Below are 21867 nucleotides of genomic sequence, written 5' to 3'. Positions count from 1 at the left end.
GATTTCATCGCCGAGATAGAGCTGCATTATCAACGCTTATCTCCACGGCGATAAAAAATCCAGCGATAGCGGCAAAATACAGGAATATCGCTGAAAATCCAGCGATATTCCTGCAGTGATAGGGAAAACCTTGATGATAGGGAGATGTGGATTCAGCCATAGAATCCACCTCTCATTATATGTATGGCTAAGTCTGGATTTTTGCAGACGTTAGCTTACGGCGATAATCGGGGTTAGCGTGACTTTTTTTATCGCAACGCGGGCATTGATAATAGGGAGAACTTGTCTTTACGACTGTTTCCATCTACTTTGAGTGAGGAACGCCTACTTTCCATGTCATTAGCGATAAATATCGCTGACATGCAAAGGGGCAAAAAAACGGGCGCTATTGCCAGTAAACTGTCGCTAACAGCTGTTAGCGACAGCTTGCTAATAAGGCGATAAAAATATCGCTGCTTTAGCCGCAAAAAGTGCTGCTAAAGCAGCGATATTGCCCTTGATGATATGCCCCTGAGTGCTGTAAACCAGACAGGCCAGGAGATAAGATAGATAACAAAATGTTACATAAAAAACAAAATAAAGAAGGAAAGGAAGATGTAGATTGAAAGGAAGCGATTTAGAAAGGAAAAGAAAAGAAAGTATATTGGGAAAGAACTGGGAAGAACCAAACATTGTATTACCGTATCTGCGCTACAGGCCTCTCGTGATAGAATCCATAATGTAATACAATTCTTGCATGAAATATTGCAATTTGAAGAATATACAAAAAGAGTAACAATCGACAATGTTGTGCAATTTACATCGGATGACATGAGGAAAGTCCTTAAGAAACAGGGAACTGAGCATATAGGAACGTTAGTATGGTATGTAACAGCGTCATTAAGAAAAGTATACAATTGGTTTTAATTTAACAAGTAATTACATTTGGGAAGACAGGAAACATGATTTGGGCACAACACACATTCAGTGGTGGTGTTTCATCGTAAGCCATTATGAGAACAAGGAATCCCATAACCAAGGTGAATTTTGTACAGTTGGAAAACATTGGTCAGTACAAAAACAATTAGACTTTGCTGAAAAGAATTTTCAGAGGAAGTAAAACATGTATGATGAGTATGACAACATAATACCAATCCATAACAGTAGATACCACTTTATTACTGAAATAATATCCACATTTGTAAAGCGCGAACAGTCACCCGTAAGGGTCTCTGGGCGCTGGAAGCCATCGGGAAGCTTAAGCAAGCTATTGCCCAGAGTCACATGGTGCTGGGCTAATCTGCCGCCAGCGCCAGGGATCGAACCGTGATCCCCAGATTCTGGAGTCAGTCGCCCTGGCCATGGCACCACACCTCAAAGCATATTGTAATTCTAGATTTGTGCTGGGTTCCTTGATGATTTACTTGGGTTGCTCTCACAAAGTTTCCCACATTTGTGCATGTATGTGATGGTAAGAAAAAAACTCATGCTCGGATATTTGCTCTTGTTTTTAACTTCTGTGCACGCGCTCACTTACTTATAATGCGCCGACTGCACCGCCTTGCTAGCAGGCTCACGGACTCACAGCAAGTCCCAGCAGCAGAGCAGGGACAGTCAGGGAACGCCTTCATGCCCCCGGGGTCCCGGATCACGTGACCACCAGGGAGGGCAAAGGGCAGGGTTAGTGCTCCAGGCGGTGTGACAGCCTGACACTATATAAACCAGTTATGTGCCGGCCGCGCAGCGGACGCGCGCAGCAGGCGCGCCGCTTGCGCGCCGAAGGCGCGCCAAAGGTAAGCCCGTCTGCGCCCGTCCGCGCCTTGGCCGCACCTAGCACTTATGACCCCTCTCTGTTTCACAGTCCGGGCAGTCGGCCCCGTATCTGTTACTCTAGTTATATGCTGAGAAAGCTCAATAACTCAGGGCACACCCCAGCATTTCGTCGCATCATGCCACATCACACTGCTTGCTAAGCACACCTGCGTTGTCAAGATTGTCACATTTCCCTTCCCCTGCTCATCCCTTATAAACTACTGGTCTCGCCTCCTCGTGCTCTTCCCACCACAGAAGTGACTACTACACCACCGCTGAAGTGTCTCCTGCTTAACACCAGATCGTTAGTTAAGCACAGCACCGAATGTGCCCTGCTTATCGACCAGAGTGACACTGACATTGCTTTTCTGACCGAATCCTGGACTGATAGTGCTTCCGGGCCTGACCTTATTGCCGCCTCGCCCCCAGGCTATAATCATCTAACGCTTAATCGCCCACTCAGAAGGGGTGGAGGCTTAGCAATTATTTATCGCTCCCACTTGAAGGTCACTACGACTGACACCTCATCCCCGGAATGCGAAGCTCTGGACTTTCAAATTCAGTTTTCACATAAACACGTGTTTAAAGGCTCGCTTTTATATAGACCTCCAGGCCCCAAGTCTAAATTCCTTCTCTATTGAGGGAAGGCACTGGAACACGATATTAATAATGCCAATACCACCATTCTTGGTGACTTCAATTTCCATCTGGAAGCCATCTCAGATCCGGATACGGCCCAACTTCTTAGCCTCATGGACTACGCCGAACTCTCCCAGGTAGTGCAGGGTCCTACACACAAGGCAGGCCACACTCTGGATGGCATTTTTACTAATAATTCTAATCTGACCTTTTCCAGTTGTCTCCCACTTACCTGGTCAGATCATCAGGTTGTACTCTTCCAGCTTGCCTGTCCCAATTCCACAAATCCAAATCCCACTCGTCATACCGCTTTTGTTAGGAAATGGAACAAAATCCATGAGTACGACGCTATATCTACCCTTATTGCTACCTTCCCCTCCCTTTCACCAGATCCCAATACAGCTGCGGCGTCTTACCACGCCTGGATCAAGCAAGCAGGAGACAAACTCGCACCTCTTACCAAAATCCGTTGTACTAGAAGCTCTCCCACGGCGCCCTGGTACAATGCTGTTCTCAAAAACAAGAAGCTTGAGTGTAAGAAATTGGAGCGTCAATGGCGTCGGCATTACATCATGGAGGACAAATGCAGCTATAGAGCCTCCATTTCTCAATACAAACTTCTACTCCACACTTCTAAACAACAATACTTTGCGGATAGGATCACTAAATCTAAAAATTCATCTAAAGAACTGTTTCAGATTGTATCTTCTCTTTCAACGCCCCCTCCTTCCCCGGTTGTGGCAAGCCAAGAACTCTGTGAGGACATAGCCGAGTTTTTCTTTAATAAAGTTAGCCACATCTTCAATTCCTTTTCCCCCCTCATTAATGATATATCTGTACCAGTCTCCCTTGGCTCTACTTTTTCAGCAGCTGCTGAATCAAACAGCCCTACACTTATGTCCTTTGCCCCCATGACCACCACAGAAACTATGAAACTTATCATTAATGCCAAGTTTGGCTCCCCTCTGGACCCCAGTCCTGTTGCCTTTGTTAAATTGGCTCTTCAGCCAACTGCCGTAGCCCTCACGGCTATTTTCAATAACTGCTTACAAACTGGTATCTTTCCATCAATATGGAAAATAGCATCCATAGTTCCCCTTCTAAAGAAACCCTCGCTTGACCCAGGCAATTCCAACAATTTTAGGCCAATTTCCCGTCTTCCCCTACCGGCAAAAATACTGGAGAAGGCCATTAACAGCCAATTGAGCACCTTTTTGGGCACGAACAATCTCCTTGACCCCACTCAATATGGCTTTCGAAGTGCTCACAGTACAGAAACGGCCCTGCTAAAATCAACGGAAGAAATTAAAGCCTCCTTAGACCAGGGTGGTCACGCAGCACTTATTATGCTTGCCCTCTATGCAGCCTTCGACACCGTGAATCATGCCACTCTTATTGCTAGACTGCATGAGATCGGTGTCGGAGGCTCAGCATTGGAGTTGCTCTCATCCTTTTTAGCGGGGAGAGTAAGCTCAGTTGCCCTGGGAAAATTTACGTCTAAGCCATTTAGGCTTCCTTGTGGGGTGCCACAGGGCTCCTCCATCAGCCCCACGTTGTTTAACGTTTATGTGACCTCACTTGCCCCACTGATCAAGTCATTTGGTTTCTCCCTTACATCATATGCAGACGATACACAGATCGTGGTTTCCCTCTCACCCCACAATGTTGCTTCTGCCCCCCTTCGCTTCAAGGAGTGCATCGCGGTGGTAGGCTCCTGGATGGCTGATAACAGTCTTAAGTTGAACACTGATAAGACTGAGGTTGTTGTCTTTGGCAACAACCCGGTTTTCTGGAATCCATCTTGGTGGCCAGATAACATGGGCTTACTACCAGAACCTACATCCAAAGTAAAAAATGTAGGCATTTATCTCGATGATAAATTGTCTTTTAAGGACCAAATCAATACCATTGTTTCTTCCACCTCCCATCTGCTTAGGACTTGCAGGAAATTGCTTCCCTACCTCCCCAAATCCTGCCAACAGACGGTCATTACATCTCTTGTTATGCCTAAATTGGATTATTGTAACAGCATTTATCTAAACTTACAAGAAGGCCTGTTAGGGAAGTTACAGCGGGTCCAGAATACAGCAGCAAGACTCCTGACCCAGACTCCCAAATTTGCGCCCATTAAGGATAAAATCAAAGATCTTCATTGGCTCCCGGTCAGACGCAGAATTCAATTTAAATCTCTGTGCATAGTCCACAGAGCTCTATATAAACTGGGCCCACAACACCTTCAACAAAACATCACTTGGTATTCCCCTGCTAGATCTCTACGCTCTTCTGAAGCCAAATTGGCTATGGTCCCTTTCATTCGTAAGGCTACTTGGGGCAGCAAGCGCTTCACCTTTGCGGCCCCCAAACTTTGGAATGATTTACCCCTTCGTTTAAGATCGATTGATAATCATCTTATGTTCCGGAAGGCCCTCAAAACCTGGCTTTTTACTCTCTAGCGCTCCATTGTTGTTCCCTCACGGATTCTGTCTTGACAAACGCCAGGACACCTCCGGGTAGCAGCCGCGCTATATAAATTAAATTAACATTAACATTAACATTAACTGGAATGTATGACGTTATGGCTTCTGTTCTCAGGACATCAGGAGAAAAGCTCAGCACTGCTACAGCAACAGCAATCTTATTCCAACTTTAGAACCAACGTTTTTGTTGAACACCTCCCTACTTTGGGTCAACTGGGAGTTTATGTCCTCAAATTCTCTATGACAAGAACGTTCTGGGTAGTGGAGGATGCCGAAATGAAATCGATGTATCTGTTTGGACTTGGGGAAGGGAGATATGGCCAGATAAAGATGAACAAAAAAGACATAGGATGATTCCTCACATAAAAGTCCCATAACATAGATAAAAACTAATATAATTTGTGGACATGAATTGCCAGGAGTATCAAATGAGACAAAATGTAATACCTTTTCCTTGAAAATAAGGGTTAAAATACATTACCCGGGTGTGACAGAATCCAGCACAAACTGTGATGTTGACGGCCAAGCAGTAGGTACACTCTTTGTTTTCCACATACATGGTATATTCAGTAGGAACACAGAACGAGATACCTTGTTTGAAAGTCAGGCAAAAGATTATTGATGCAATGAGGATGGTCATCATTCTACATATGGGGAAGAAACAAGAACATGTAAAGTATGTATGTGTGGTCAAATAATTACATTATCATACTAGCAGTGTGGAGCTCTGATTTTAATTGTTTTTCCTGGAGCCATTTGTTAATTTGTTGCAAACATGCAGAGTAGCCCTGTTTGAGCTCCTCCAAGATTTCAATACAAATTATTAGTATGTCTAAAGAGCATGGAAAACCGACCAATAAGGCAACACAAACATATCAAGCAAAAGTCCATTACCCATTGAAACGCAGATGTATGACAGTGACGAATTAATATTTTTCTTCTTAGTTAAAAATGTTCTCCTCTCTGTAGCCCTGTTCCATTTCCAGAACCTCTTACTACCCACCTAGGTAAGCACCCTTCCTGGAAATTAGGCCGAACAATAAAGTGGCTTCTGTGATGGAACATGGTCTTCGCATGAGGCAGCACAGGACATTTTAGGCTTGGGCTTTGGATAGCCTTTAAAACTGGGAACTCGGTTTCAGCAAGCCCTTTCAAAGCCATCTCACAGTGTGGTCGTTCTCTTGCTCAGACTCCATTGCCTGCGCTTCCGTGAGAATTTTCAGCGCCACCCCACAACACATCGTGCAGTCTTAAAGAGCTTTAAAGAATCATGCTACAACAGATACACCGTGTGCATGTTTGCCTGTGGTTAGGGACTCACAAGCTGTGTCGTAGGTGAGGTCTGAGTGCAATATATTGGCATAGACTTTGAAATATGTCTCTCAAGAAAACAATGGAATCTAGGGGCACAGTAAAGGATGAGAAAATAAATTGATGGCAGCTTACATGAGACTGCAGGACTATTTAGATGACCATAAGATATAATCACAGTGCACTTCTGAGGATTTACCACAAGCAACGTCTGTGCATCTGGTAGTTGCATGGATCTTGATGGCCATATGTATCTGATGGAAACAAACATATGCCAGTTACACATGCCAGTTACACACGAAGGCTCGTAATTCCCCCATGTACTTTTTTGTTTTTTTTGTGTGTATGAGATGAATAGCGTACTGCATGTTGGCGATCACCATGTGCACACTATTTGCTCTCCCAGTCTCTTGTTTCTACTCATCCATCTTGTGCTTTGATGCCCTTTCTAATCTGTTACAGCAAACAAATGATGGACGGAATGCTGACAATGCAAACATTCTCCCCCAGTCAAAAGATCTGGGTTAAATCCATCGTTCTTTTGCCCACTACGCCACCCCAGTTTGGACCAAGCCATATGCAAATCAGTCTTGACCCTGTGTCCCATGGAAACAGTCCAGACCGAACTGCCAGGCCAGGTCCTCCCTGAACCGGAAACAAGCATCCTGGGACCAGTTTCAGGGTATGTCACCCTTCGTCAGCCAGGCTAGCTTGAATCCAGTGGCACAGTGAGCAAGGGACCCACGTCTGGGCATACCCATCCCACTTAGGGTGAAAAGTTTTACAGCAAACAAATGATGGACGGAATGCTGACAATGCAAACATTCTCCTCCAGTCAAAAAATCTGGGTTAAATCCATCGTTCTTTCGCCCACCACGCCACCCCAGTTTGGACCCAGCCATATGCAATTCAGTCTTGACCCTTTGCCCCATGGGAACAGTCCAATGTGTCATGTGCGTTGCTCCCCTCTTAACCACTGTCTGTTTTGCTTCCCAATCTCGATCATTTTATGCATTGTGTTGCCATCTGCCATTCTCCTTACTTTCTACTCTTATGTGCCTAGTGCCCAGCTTTTTTCTCTCGTATATAATTATATCTTGATCCTCCCTATTATATATTGTGATTAGTGCCATCTCTGACCAACATTGTGTTCACTCCTGTAAGACCTGTCAACCTTAAGGTTGTCTTCCCCCAAAACATTTTGCCTTGCCCCTCCATTTTTGCTGATCTTGTTTTTGTTGGGCTTAGGACTCTTTGCACTTTACCACTGCTAAACATTGTCTGTGCTCTCTCCTTTAAACCTGGTAACATTGGCTTACACTCAATTGGCACATTTAATTTACTTGTAAGTCCCTCGTAAAGTGGTACTATATGTAGTCAGGGCCTCCTAGTGGGCATGCATCACAGATTGTGCCACCCCATTAATTAGCACGCTTAAACATGTCTCAGGCCGCCATTACAGCCTGTGTGTGCAGTGTTAAACTGCCATTTCAACCTGGCAAAAAAAACCTCTTTGCCAGGCCTAAACCTTCGTTTTTAATACATATAAGTCTCGCCTAGGTAGTCCCAAAACAGCCCATAGGGCACAGTGCAGTGTATTTAAAGCATTGGACATGTACTTTTAGCTTTTACATGTCCTGGTAGTGAAAAACTCTTACATTCGTTTTTCACTCCTGCACTACTGCACTCCCATATAGGCCTGGGCGAAAATTTTGTTCCATTCGCGGGAATTGCGATAATTTGACATTCCGGAAAGCACGAAAATGTCAAAATTTCTGCATTCCGCAGCTTAGCGATAGTTTGGTTCTTGCTCGCGCTGTAAAATAATACATTCTCGCGCGCGCGCGATCGCCTTACCTGAATCCCTGCATTCGCAGACAAGTTTTCTTGATCCGGTCGCGTTCTCCATGAGATGTTGTATTGTGTTTAGCCATTTGCGCTGTTTCGCGACAGTTCGCGCCCGCAGTGACGTCATGCGTCGCGCGATCACGTCTTTCTTCTCGCGATCATGCACCGCGAGACAACTGAAAACAAGATGGCCGCGCCCGCGAGCAACCACATGGGTAAGTTGGCGAGCCGCAACCATGCAGAAAATCTCACGAACATGCGGGAAAAAAACTTCTGCATCTTCGCGATATTTCCGCGTTTGCGATAATTTTTAACATTTTCGCGATAATTTGCGAAAGTGAATTTCGCAAATTCCGCCCACCCCTACTCCCATAGGATAACATTGGGTTAACTAAATTCATTTAATAAGTGCCAGTTTTCAATTTGGAGCAGGTAGGAATGTCAAGGTTGGTGTCTAAAGAATTGGAATTTACAACTCTCTTTATTGGGAAAGTCGGATTTGAAGTCACAATTCTGAAAATGCAACTTTTACACTTTTAGAAAACTGGCATTTTCTTGTCCTAACCATTTGCTGCCTGCAGCCTGTTTCCTGAGTCACATGACTAGGTGTAGCTGGCAGTTGGTCTTTGTGTATTTCTCCGAGACAGTGAGACAAAGGAACATAGGTGTTGGCAGGCCCTCTTTGATGAGGGCAAAGAGCTGTCACCTATCACACTTGAACATCACAAAGGCTCTGTCTGAGCACCCTCACAAAGAGTTTGATACCAGGCTATTTTGAACCCAGACAAGCTGGAGCTAGTGCACGGAGGCAGGAAATTCCAAAGACCTCTGGGGTGCGAACCTCCAGAACCTTCTCCTACTTCAAAGCTGGCCTCAGCTATAAATATTGGACGCTCAGAACCAAATCTTCAGTGCATCTCCGGACTGCTGTGCTGCTCTACAAGAAGAAATGCTACTCTGTTGCCCTGCTGCTTGCTGCCTGATTAAAGGATTGGACCTGCTTCTTGATCCCCAGGCCATCAAAGTGACTCCAAGGGCTAGTTGGCTGGCCTCCTGATTGGAGCCTCAGAGACAGTAAAGGCTCCAACGATCTTGAACCCAGCACCTGGACTCTATTTGCTCTGAGTCTAGCCCCGAACCCCCCCCCCCCACCCAAGTGGTGCAACCCCAGTCCTGGACCTTTGGTGCTCTGCCAGCCCATCTATGGTCCTGCATGCAGAACTGTTGCAGCGCAATGCATCTACTTGCAGCTGCATCAGAACCTCTGCAGTGCCACACATCTCTGACACTTGATTTCACATCGCAACCTCACAGCTCTTCGGAGCCACTGGAGCATGACACATCTTCAAAGCAGGACTTTGCAACGCTAGCCCCTAGTCGACAACATCCTTAACAACAATGCATGACACTACATTGCAGCCCTTCAGTTCCTCAGAACTGCTGATCCAAACTCGATGCTGGATCTCACAACGCTCAGCAGACCAAGATTTAAGGTACTTAGTTCAGCTGGCCAAACTTGGTCCCTGTATCTAGCCCACACTCCATCGTGGTTGGCCTAAACTTGTGTCTTTGCCCAGCTCCAGGGCAACCAGATAACCACAGTTGGAGCTTTGTGCTAAACTTTTAAATTGCATATTTCTGGTTCTTCTGACTGGATTGTCGTCTCAAATAATTTATTGAATATTACTCTTGGTGAAGGATATGTCTTCTGTTGTACTTATATTTTATTATTTTTTTAAGTGCTGCATAAATACTTTACAAATTGCTGGTAAGTTAAGTTTGACTGCTTTTGTGCCAAGCTACCAGAGTTAAGCATGGTTAATTTGGGGGTTGTGTGTGTTTCACCCTGACAAAAGTAGAGGTTGCTGCTTGATTAGGGTTTTCCCCTCTGAACCAGTAAACCAATTTCCAACAACTCCCCTCCCTCTCTCTAATCTTTTGCGAGCACTGTTCCCCTAACTCGTCCTCCTTTTGCCTCTGCCACCTCACTTAGCCTCGTCAAATAAATCTCTCATCTTACATGCACCAGATTCCATTGTCATCCACCTGCCGCTGCTTTCTTCTCTTTTGATCCGTGTTGAACCCATTTCCCCTCTTTGACCCATCACATGCACACTACCTCATCGTTCTTTTGCCTATCCTATATCTGCACAGTAGGATGACAGTGGGTACACCTCATCCGTGCCACAGGTGGCATTTGCCCCGTGCAAGCTCTTGCTGTATGTCCTGGACAGCTTTCACTTTGCGAATAGCTATTGATTGCTCTCGGTAGTCTTCAACCGTTCAATGACTGAGACTGTTGTAGTTGGTCATCACTGATACATTACCTTGTCCGTCACAAGAAGGAGGAGGATGCCCTTTTGATGACACCCATTCTTTTGATTTGTAAGGAATCAGAATGTCGACATTGTGAGTCACATGGCTATTTGTTACCCATAATGTTTCTTTAGGGCATTGAGAATGGGGTTTTTGAATTCGCAAAGGTTGACAAGGTGCACGGCACAGGCTTTGTGTTTTGAATACAACTGCTTGTTCATCTGTGAGATGCTGGATAGTGCAAGGATCAAGGATTTCAAAAGTGGAACAATTACCAGAACAATGAATGTGAAGCCCAGCTCAGGTTTACAAAAAGTACCATATTAATGCATTTATTTCCATTAAAAAACAATGAATGCTTTTATTTGTTTTCCTTTTTTTTTTGTTTTCCCATTTATTTTCCCTGTTTGTTCATGGGTGAACTTCTGTATTCTTTTCATTTAACAGACAGACACCTTCCTTGTTTACAGTTCCTCCCCATCATTCCTCATGATTTTCCCTGCAGCAATTTATGATTTCTCCTTCCAAAGGCTCTGGGGCATATTAAAAATCTAGTCTAATCTAGTGTGAAATATTGTGTTTTTAACTCACTGATCCTCTGGGCACTCGACTCGTCAGTTACAGGCATCCCCGTACAGCGGATCTATCGCTGCCGCGGGTGAGTGTTTGTTTTTCTTGCTTGCCGCCATTTCCTGGTCCCAAAGGACACGCCCACTTGTGTTGGCCACGCCCTATCACCAGGCTATTTAAACGCGCGCTGAGTTCTAGCACTGCACTCTAACAGCAACCTCCTGAGGCGGAAGCCGGGAGCAACGATAGCTTGACAATTATTTTAATCTAGTGTGAAATATTGTGTTTTAACTCACTGATCCTCTGGGCACTCGACTCGTCAGTTACAGGCATCCCCGTACAGCGGATCTATCGCTGCCGCAGGTGAGTGTTTGTTTTTCTTGCTTGCCGCCATTTCCTGGTCCCAAAGGACACTCCCACTTGTGTTGGCCACGCCCCATCACCAGGCTATTTAAACGCGCGCTGAGTTCTAGCGCTGCACTCTAACAGCAACCTCCTGAGGCGGAAGCCGGGAGCAACGATAGCTTGACAATTATTTTAATCTAGTGTGAAATATTGTGTTTTTAACTCACTGATCCTCTGGGCACTCGACTCGTCAGTTACAGGCATCCCCGTACAGCGGATCTATCGCTGCCGCGGGTGAGTGTTTGTTTTTCTTGCTTGCCGCCATTTCCTGGTCCCAAAGGACACGCCCACTTGTGTTGGCCACGCCCCATCACCAGGCTATTTAAACGCGCGCTGAGTTCTAGCGCTGCACTCTAACAGCAACCTCCTGAGGCGGAAGCCGGAAGCAACGATAGCTTGACAATTATTTTAATCTAGTGTGAAATATTGTGTTTTTAACTCACTGATCCTTTGGGCACTCGACTCGTCAGTTACAGGCATCCCCGTACAGCGGATCTATCGCTGCCGCGGGTGAGTGTTTGTTTTTCTTGCTTGCCGCCATTTCCTGGTCCCAAAGGACATGCCCACTTGTGTTGGCCACGCCCCCTTCCAACACTCTCCCCACTTCCATAAAAGATGTATACCTACCGGAAGCGCAGCGGACGAGCGCAGCGGGCGCGACGTTTGAGCGCCGAAGGCGCGCTAAAGCCAAGCTCGTCTGTGCTCGTCCGCGCCGAGACCGGGCCTAGGGCCACCTCTCTTAGCCCTACTCCACCACGCACTCCTTCAATCCCCACATTGATCAAATACACTTCAGCTCAACTCCGTAATATTAATCCTCTGGCGAACCTTTCACATCATGTACCACATCTGTTATATATGGATCCTATGGTAGGTCCTCACAAATGTCCAACATGCACCTTTCATACCCACCCTGCTAACACCCCTTCACAGGTCTTAGCAGCACTCATCAATGTCCGTTCCCTCCCTAAACATAAAATTGAAATCTTAGCGTTCATTGTGTCACATAATCTTGATCTCTTATTCATCACTGAGACTTGGGGTGAAGACTCCTCCGGTCCGGATTTTAAGGCAGCCACCCCCGAAGACTATTGCGTGCACAGACTAGACAGAACTATAAGAAAGGGCGGCGGTCTAGCCATCATCTATAGGAATTGCTTCACAGTCAAAATTATCGATCTTAAATACAAAGACTGTGAGGCCTTTTCCTTTTCCATCAGCCTCTCTGGCAACCAGTCATTTGTAGGCACGCTACTCTACCGCCCGCCTGGGTCCAGATCTAAATTCCTCAACAACCTTAACAATTTAATCGAGGTCACAGCTGGAGCTCCACAATACACCATATTAGGAGACTTCAATTTCCACCTTGAATCCCCATGCGATACTGACACCATCGCTCTAATCAACGATCTATCAGCAGCCGGTCTTCAGCAAACTGTTCATCAACCCACACACGAGACAGGCCATACCTTAGATGGGATATTCACTAATAACCCTTACATTCTGATTTCAGATGTGATCCCTCTTATCTGGACTGACCACTCAGCAGTCTGCTTCTCCATAAAAATCAAATCTCCTCTACTTTCAATCAGATTATCTCCTCCTATCCCCTTTAGAGATTGGAAAAACATCAATACCTCCCTTCTTGCCTCTATGCTGATCGAGAGCATCATCCCCACTGAACCTAATCCGTCACTAGCCTCCAGTTACTACCTCAACAGCTTACATATGGCTTGTTCTCAATTAGCACCTCTAAAAACTTCCCAACGTAATAGAAAGTCTCCTTCTGCCCCTTGGTTTTCGGAATCCCTACACTTCAGAGACAACATTGCAGAAATTTGGAAAGACACTGGCGCCGTTATTACAATCCCATTGACAAAATCTCATACAAAAGCGCCCTCTCCAAATATAAAGACCTCATCACTTCCGAAAAAAACACATATTATACTTCCCAAATTAATCAGGCAAAAAATTCCTCAAAAAAATTGTTTCAAGTGGTTAATCAACTCTCAAACCCCCCTGCCCCCCGCTCTGATCTATCTCAATCCCTCTGCAACTCCCTTGCTAATTTCTTTAAAGACAAAGTCACCTTAATCTTTTCAGCCTTCACCCATAAGTAAATCTTCCTCCACTACCACAACGAATCAACCACCACCTTCTAACGCTCCTTCTTTCTCTGTCTTTAAAGCAGTCACTGAGGAACAAATCCTCCGTTTAATTTCCAGCACTAAATCAGGATCCCCCCTAGATCCTTGCCCTCCGGCTATTCTCAACCTTATTCCAGAAGCCATTGCCCCCGCTTTGACTAACATTTGCAACGCTATGTTCACTACTGGCTCATATCCCTCAGTGTGGAAAGAGGCTATCATCAAGCCACTTCTGAAAAAACCTACCCTTGATCCCTTTCTTCCATCCAGTTACAGACCTATCGCATGTCTCCCCTTCCCAGCAAAAATATTTGAAAAAGCTATGAATATACAACTTTCTAAATTCATAGATGAAAATAACTTACTGGACGAAACCCAATTTGGGTTTAGGCAGGGACACGGAACTGAAACCGCTTTAATAAAAGCGGCAGATGAAATAAGAATTACACTGGACAAAGGAGGAGCGGCAGTATTAATACTGCTAGATCATTTTGCTGCCTTCGACACGGTCGATCATGCCACCCTGATCGACCATGTCTCAGCAATAGGCATTCAGAACAAGGCCAAAGAACTCCTCGCCTCCTTCTTGGCCAACCGCTCACAGGCAGTAAAAATGGGCCTTTTACTTCCCATACCTTCACCCTTCCTTGCGGAGTACCACAGGGCTCCTCGCTAAGTCCGACCCTATTTAATATATATGTTTCGGACTTAGCGAGGGTGATTAAGTCCTACGGCATTGCCCTCACGACCTATGCCGACGATACCCAATTGGTCCTATCCGTACATAATGACGGAATGACAGTTGCTGCAAACTTTCAAAAAGGAATGCTTGCAATTAGTTCCTGGATGTCATCAAACTGTCTCAATTTAAACTCTGACAAGACAGAGGTGATGACATTCGGGAAATTGGAACCTACCTGGTCCCCTCGATGGTGGCCTACTGAGATGTGACCTCCACCTGAACCTGTCACCAAGATTCGTAACCTTGTAGTTATTTTTGATAATAGACTGACCTTCCACCATCATGTCAACTCCGTAGTTTCCGCTTCCTTCTTCACCTTGAAAAAAATCAAAAAACTTCTTCCCTACCTTCCCATTTCAGCTGGTAAAACTCTAATCAGCACTTTGGTTTTCTCCAAAACAGACTACTGCAACGCCCTCCTTCTTAACGCCCAGGAAAAAGTTCTTAACAGGCTTCAGTTAGTGCAGAATGCCTCAGCCAGAATCCTACTGGGCATTCCTAAGTTCACCTCCAGCTCCCCGCATATTCAACAGCTTCATTGGCTTCCCGTGAGGAACCGGACAAAATTTTAAGGCATTGTGTATTGCTTATAAAGCCATCAATAACTTAGGCCCACAATTTCTCAAAAACGCCCTCTGCCCACTAGAAAATCCAAGAACGCTTCGTTCCTCCACAGCTCATCTGCTTAAAGTCCAACGAACAAAAAAGGCCAACTGGGGAGACAGATGCTTTGTGATTTCCACAGCCAAACTTTGGAACACACTCCCCCTCTCCATTAAAACTGCCCCAACGCTTATTAGCTTCAGGAAGAAACTGAAAACCTGGCTTTTCCCACATTAAAATCTGCCATTGCTATCGTTCTGTTTACAGAGCGCCGAGACACCCCCGGGTAGTTGTGCGCTATAAAAATTGCCAAAAACATAAACATAAACATAAAGGTGATTGCACCACCGGAACGCCACTTTTACAGACGTTCTGGTGGCACAATGCCTTGCACCATATTTATAAAGTGGCTTTAATCTACATTTTCTGGCTTAACGCCTCTTTGCAACACCCATTTCTTTTTTACGCTGTCCCAGATTTACAAGGATTTGTAAATCTGAGGCAGCGCCAAAAACCTAACACCATGCACTAGCAGGCATTAGAATGGTGCAACGAGGAGAAATACTTTTATTTCTCCTCCTTTTTGCTTTTTCTATGTGTGCTGCATTCTACAGCACACCTAGAAAGAGCAAAACCTAATTAATGATTGTTTAAGTGTAGGAAGGTGCCCCTTCCTGCACATAAACACTCATTAAATAATGACGATTTGCTACTTCTATGTGAGCTGCAGAATGCAGCTCACAAAGGGCCAGATGTAGGTGGCCAAATAGCGATCGGTAACGCTGAAATTAGCAGAATTCCAGCGTTACCAATCGCTATTTGGCTGCGAGCAATGTAGGTGAGTTTAAACCTACTTGCAAAATAAGGAATCGCAAAATAGCGATTCCTTATTTTGCTCTTGCATTTAAGGAATCGGTAATTGCAATTCCTTAAATGCAATGTAAGTAGCACAAAAGTAAGTGCTTTAGCCTTAAGGAATCGCTAATTACCACCAACTTGGTGGTAATTAGCGATTTCCTTTAAAAAAGCACTTTTTTGCTTTTTTTAAAGTGTTATGTGGCACACATTCATGCCCTTATGGCATGTATGTGTGCCACATGTGCACACACGCACATTTCAGGGGTGCAACAGGGTGTCCTTTTGACACCCTGGCACCCTTGAAATAGCGCCCACTATTTGCCATTCTTTAATACCGAATCGCTAATAGTGAATATCTTCCCATTCATTCCTATGGGCCTCCTAGCCCATAGGAATGAATGGGTAGGTATTCCTTATTAGCTAATCTCAATTTGGGATTAGTTATTAAGGAATGTTAAGGAATTGCTAATATTTTAGCGATTCCTACCTACATTCAATTTTGCAAGTGCTTAATAGCGAATTGGTAAAATTCGCTATTAAGGACTCGATATTTCGGTTTTACCTACATCGGGCCCATAGAATGCAGCTCACATAGAATTAACAAATCGCCATTATTGATTTTATATGTACAGAAAGGGACACCTTCCTGCCCATAAACAAAATCATTCCCTGCAACGCAGGCACCCTTGCACTATAGCGTAAGGGTGTCGGTGCTGGCACTAGGCAGCTATTTTTATCGCCAGTATTATGGAAAACACAAAGGTGTGCTGTATTGTTGTAAATACGGCACATCTCTGCGTTTCGAAAATGGCAGAGCGTGGTGCTACGAAATTTGCCACAGCGCCGCGATCTGCCATTTCCTTGTAAATATGCACCTCTGTCTTTCTCTCACCTCCATTTCATATAATGAATTTATTTATTTATTGATTATATTTATATAGCGCTACTTTGGGTGGTGTTAATTTGCTTTACAACTGAAGCAAACCTTGGCAATGCCAATAGGCCTCTCCTTTGGACCTATTGGCTTTGCCAATGAGTTTTAGTGATGCTGTACAGCACTGCTAAATAGTAAGCAAAAAAAGGTACAATAATACGCCCAAGCATAATTTTTTAGACATGTGCATCACGCAAGTGTGGGCATACAAAATCATTCAAGTGCATTTTTATTATTATTTATAGTATAGAGTTGGATCTATAATTAAAAAAAACAAGTAGCGCAAACATGTTTTTTCTTTCTTTTTAGGCACAGGTGGGGGAAGGACACAGAGGTTGCAGGTGGAGCTAAACAACACAGAGGGTGAAAGGGAGAAGGAAGCACTTCAGGGGCAAAGCAATATAGTGGACAGAGAGGGAAGCCACACAGGAGTGAGAAATATAGGGGGAAGAGAAGCAGAAGGACTGGAGAAAGGAGCGTGGAGCTTCTAGATGAAAGCACATGGGTGAGAAGGTAACACAGGGGGAGAAGTACATGAGGGGGAGCACCACATGGGGAAGAAGCATATGTGCGAGAGAAAGCAGCATGGACAGCAGAGGTGGGGGGAAGAGCAGTACATGATGGAGACAGCTGGAAAACACATTCACATTCATGGAATGCTTAACCGAAAAGAAACAATTTATGGGCAGTGTGGAAAGTGGATTTAATACTTCCAGGCTCTAGGTGAAAGTTAAACACAAAAAGTGGAAGTAAAGTCCACACTAGCTGATGAATAAAAAGCAAGAAAATGAGAGTGACAGTAAAGCCAAACAACAATAAGTTCTGGGTGGGCTCTAATCAATCAATCAATCAATCAATCAATCAATCAATCAGGGAATTGTAAGCGCGCTACTCACCCGTGGGGGTCTCAAGGCGCTGAGGGGTGGGGGGTCAGCTGATCTGTTTAGCCGAAGAACCAGGTCTCGAGGGTCATTTCTGAAGGTGTTCAGGAAGGGGACGCGTCTGATGTCTGCTGGTAGCTCGTTCCAGGTCTTGCCTGCAATGTGAGAGAAGGATCTTTCGCCTGCTCTGGCTCTGTGGATGCGTGGGGTTTCAGTAAGTGCAAGGTTGGAAGATCGGAGGTTTCTTTTGGGTACTTCGAAGTTGATTCTGTCGTTGAGGTGTGAGAAGTTGGCCTGGCATATGCTGTCCACTAGTTATAGGGGACACCTTGCACCAGTCCAATTCGACTCTTATGGTGATAGGTTAAAGACAACCTTTAAAGAAAGCTATCCTAGTGGTAGCTGTGGCGAGCAGCCTTCAGTCTAAGTCTTGAAGGAGTGTTAAGCTTATTGTTTTACCATAGATAACCTCTTGAATAACCAAATGAAAGAGTAGTCCACACAGGTATATATATAAAATATGTGTATTTATTCCAAGAATAATCCCACTAGTCTCTTTATGAGGCTGGAGGTAAAGATACAATTCAAACAAGCATCGATAGTTACAATAAATAGCACTGGAATCATAGGGCCCCAGGGGGGGACCAAACCATATATCAAAAAAGTGGTATAAGAACCACGACAATTCTACAGACAATGCCTAGGGCATTTAGGGTCGCTGGCCCCTTGTGAAACCACCCAAGGTAGTGAGGAAGGGGACCCACGGGAGACACGTGCAGTGGCAGAAGCTACTGTCGGGATCTCTATTAAAGCCTATGGAGAATGTCGCTGTTGAATTTTACAAGATTAAAAACACTTCTAGCAGGAGTTCAAGTGCAAGACTTTAGAGTTAAGCTTTTGAAGGGCCCACACCCACGAGAGTACCGAGGTACCACTGTTACCTGCCCCAGGGAAGCCGGGTGCATAGGTCGTTTTCGATGTCGGGTCGCGGGCTGATTTTCAATGGCAAAACGTGAAGAAATGCTGCTAGCAAGAAGCGTCGTCGATGTCGTGAAGATTGAAGATGTAGATCTTGAAGAAAAGGACCTGAAAGCAGAGGGGACAGAGTCTGGGTCCCGGCACAGTGACCAGGGGGCTCAGGAGAAAGAGCCCTTCAATTTCGGGTGCTTCCAGGTGGAAGAGGTGCAGCTTGGATCGTCAGCCACGGGGTCCAGGAGGCATAAGGAAGGCCAGCTTCTGGAGGGCAACTGTCCCACAAAGGAGGTCGCTGCAGTGTTAGTGTTCGGATTGGATCCACTAAGCCTTGGCAACCGCAACCCATGCAAGAATCACAAAACAGCTACTGGTGCAGACCCACAAGGTCTGAGCAAGGTCGTCAGCAAGGAGATGGAAGAGCAGGCCTGGAGCAACCAGGGGAACTCTTGGAAGTGAAGATTGACCTCCGCCAGGGCCCACCAGTCGAGAGACAAGGGACCGCGGGAGGCAGCAATTTGGCGTGCGTAAAGATATGCCCACGGGTCACCGGAGCAGGCTAGGGCATCAATCTTTGGTGCAGATGATGCTGAGAGATTGGCTCAATAATGGGCCAAAGCACAACTTCTCCACTTGTCGGGGTCGGGTGCTGTGCAAGAGGTGGTTGGTGTCCTGGGGTATTGGGGATCTCGGCACCCACGGGGTTCACAGTGCTGAGCTTTGCTGTGCACACTCACTGGCCTCTAGGATGCTTGGAAACCCACCTTAAGGTAGGAAAGAGTTATCGATGTCCGTAGGAGCAGTGAGGTTCCAACCGGGTCACTTGCAGTGTATCAGGTGCCTGCCAAGCAGGGGGGTAACTCCTTTACCCCAAGGGAGATTTCTTCATTCAGCTGTGCGGCAGCAAGTTGAAGTTCAAGTCTGTAAAGTCCAAGAATCATCGGAGGCTCTGGGGACCCTGTATTCACCTTTATCCAAAGATTAGGGGAGTGTCCAGATCAGAGCCCACCAATGAGAGTTCAGGCGGGAAAGGGTGGACAGGATGCCCCTGAACCGGTTTGAGGTGGTGTATGCAGAAGTAGGCACTGGAGAAGCCTACGTGCAGGTCTGAAAGACATCCTATGGTGCACCCACCCAGTTCCAATCCACATAGTCTGTCTGGGGAGGTGGGAGCACCTCCCTGCAACAAGATCCCTATTGTCCAGCTGCCGTGGCTGGAGTTCTGCCCAGCAACAGGCAGCCAGAGTCGTGTGGGTGGCGGGTAGCATCCATTTTGTACTACGTGTGCACTTTTACATTGGTGTCTAAAATCTGCCGCTTTTACCATATCGCCCCTCTAGCAGGGGGGAATCATGCCCTCAATCCCATGACTGGATTGGGGGTATGATTCCTACATGTTTGACACCAAACACGACATGGTTCTGTGCAGCCACTCTCAAGTTATCACGCTATCGCGATTACTTATAATGCGGTTAAGAGTATATGGTATGGCTGCACTACAAACAACCCAGCAATAGTTTTATGAAGGTTGCAGAGGGGCCCTACTCAGGTAGGGGTTCCCCCTCACACATATCTCAGCACCCTGCCTTGTAGGATTAGCAAGGCCTGCTTTAGGGGTGACCTATGAGATATATATGTGTTGTATTAAGTGTGATACAGGATACCTATATCCCTGTAAGGGGTGCAAGTGCTGGAGCAGGGTTTTCTACTTAAACCCAAACTTCAGTTTATATTTTTGTATGTCATAATTAAAATTACTAATGATTAATTATTAAGTACTAAGTTTTGTTGAGTTTTTTATTAACCAACCTTATTAATGAAAGAATTATACGTGGGAATGCAATTGCAAGGCTAAATTAATAAGTGAACTAAGTTGGTGAGCAAATTAATTAAATAAGTGTGGCTTGTGTGATATTTGTTATGTGATTGCGCTTTAAAATAATATGCTTTGATTCTTTTTTATGTCGCAAATGGCTAGATAAATATATACACATAAGGGTATCAGTGGGAATTAACACTGTATAATCAATACAATGTAGTAACGTTGTTTTGTGTTTCTTTTTAATTAAGTTGTCCATTATGGCCTGCCAAGAAAATGGCCGACATCTACAGCCTGCATTTGAGTAGATGAAATATGAAGAGAGGCCTCGTTGATTGTGACCTCGGCCTCTGCCTGAACTAAAAGTTATGAAAAAGACGACAACTCTGGGATGACCGCCAGTTATCCTTGGTAGAGAACTTTTGTCACAAATGAACCTTTTGATAAACTTGTGGTGGCTTCACTGCGAGTGATACAATTCCGGAGAAGGGCATCCATGGATGTTACAAATTAGTTTTGGACTTCCTATTTCCCTGTTTTGAATTTCGAGATATCCAAGAGCGGAGATTTTTCTAATGTTGCAAACTGACATCCTTTCCTGCTCAACGGACGTTTTAGAGTTTGTTTGTAACTTTTAGTATGTAAATTTTAGTATAAATATTAGTAGACTAGAGAGGGTCTTAGGCCACTTCTTCCTGAACTTATGCTCAAGAGGATCGATGCTGACTGAGAGGACGGTGACTCTACATGACAGCTTGAGAGACTTTAATTCTTTGCCGAGAGACCTGTCCTGACTTAGAGTACGACATTTAGCCAGAATAGGTAAATATGAGAATAATGATTTTGCAATTAAATGGCTTTCATATGAATTAATTTAGATAAAATAATTCTTGTTTGAATTACAGTGTCGGGTGGTTATTTCTTTGTCATATTATTGAGATCTCAGATGTGTTTAATTGTTTATATCAAGACTCAAGATAATTCAATTTGGTTGCATTGACCTCCAATTAGGTGAAGATTGATTAAAGAGTTCTCTCTTATATTCAGTGTGGATAGAGTAATAGAATGAATGTTGGTGTAATGGGCCCCACCAGCGTATGATGAGTGTATGTGCGCATGACTGTGAAATTACTCTGTCCGTGGAAGTAGGGGGAATTTATAAGCTTTGATCTGCAGCAGTTTCCTGGTAGCAGTATGATGGTTTTGATTATTGTCTTGATCTGATAGATTGCTTGTACATAGGCTTTTGGATTTATTGATTGATGTTGATACATGTACTAACATTAAATGTTGAAGTTGTATTGAGTTATATGTAGTGTGTACGGCTTCTGGGACGTAGGGAGTCGGTGACAGTTCCGTAGTAGGGCAGAGGGAAGTGAGTACTGCTCTCGGGAAAGGCGGAATTGTTGGCCCTGTACGAATGCAGGGAAAAGCGTGTGACAATTGAAGTTGCGCGTCGCATTGTCTGGGTCCGATTCAGTGACATCGTCGTGTGTTACTACTAGAGACATATTTTCTGTATAAGAGAAGTGTGTATGGTTGTGAAGGTTATCT

The 21867-nt window shown here is 44.9% G+C and overlaps 1 protein-coding gene across 5 annotated transcripts in view; it reads left to right on the top strand.

Moving 5' to 3' along the window:
• Nucleotides 1-21867, top strand: part of LOC146871926 (uncharacterized) — a 519066-nt gene that overhangs the window by 295776 nt on the left and 201423 nt on the right. For 3 of the 5 annotated variants that reach the window (XR_014981218.1, XR_014981219.1, XR_014981222.1), the window contains one exon: nt 20565-21212. The exons of the other annotated variants lie outside the window; for them this stretch is intronic. The gene's annotated coding sequence lies outside the window, so the exon portion shown is untranslated. Of the gene's footprint in view, nt 1-20564; nt 21213-21867 lie in introns of those variants that run through there. 5 annotated transcript variants of the gene reach the window in all.

Source organism: Triturus cristatus, chromosome 1_1, assembly GCF_964204655.1.
Source record: "Triturus cristatus chromosome 1_1, aTriCri1.1, whole genome shotgun sequence".
Taxonomy (NCBI): domain Eukaryota; kingdom Metazoa; phylum Chordata; class Amphibia; order Caudata; family Salamandridae; genus Triturus; species Triturus cristatus.
The sequence above is the reverse complement of the archived record's forward strand: the minus strand, read 5'-3'. Positions and strand labels throughout refer to the sequence as shown.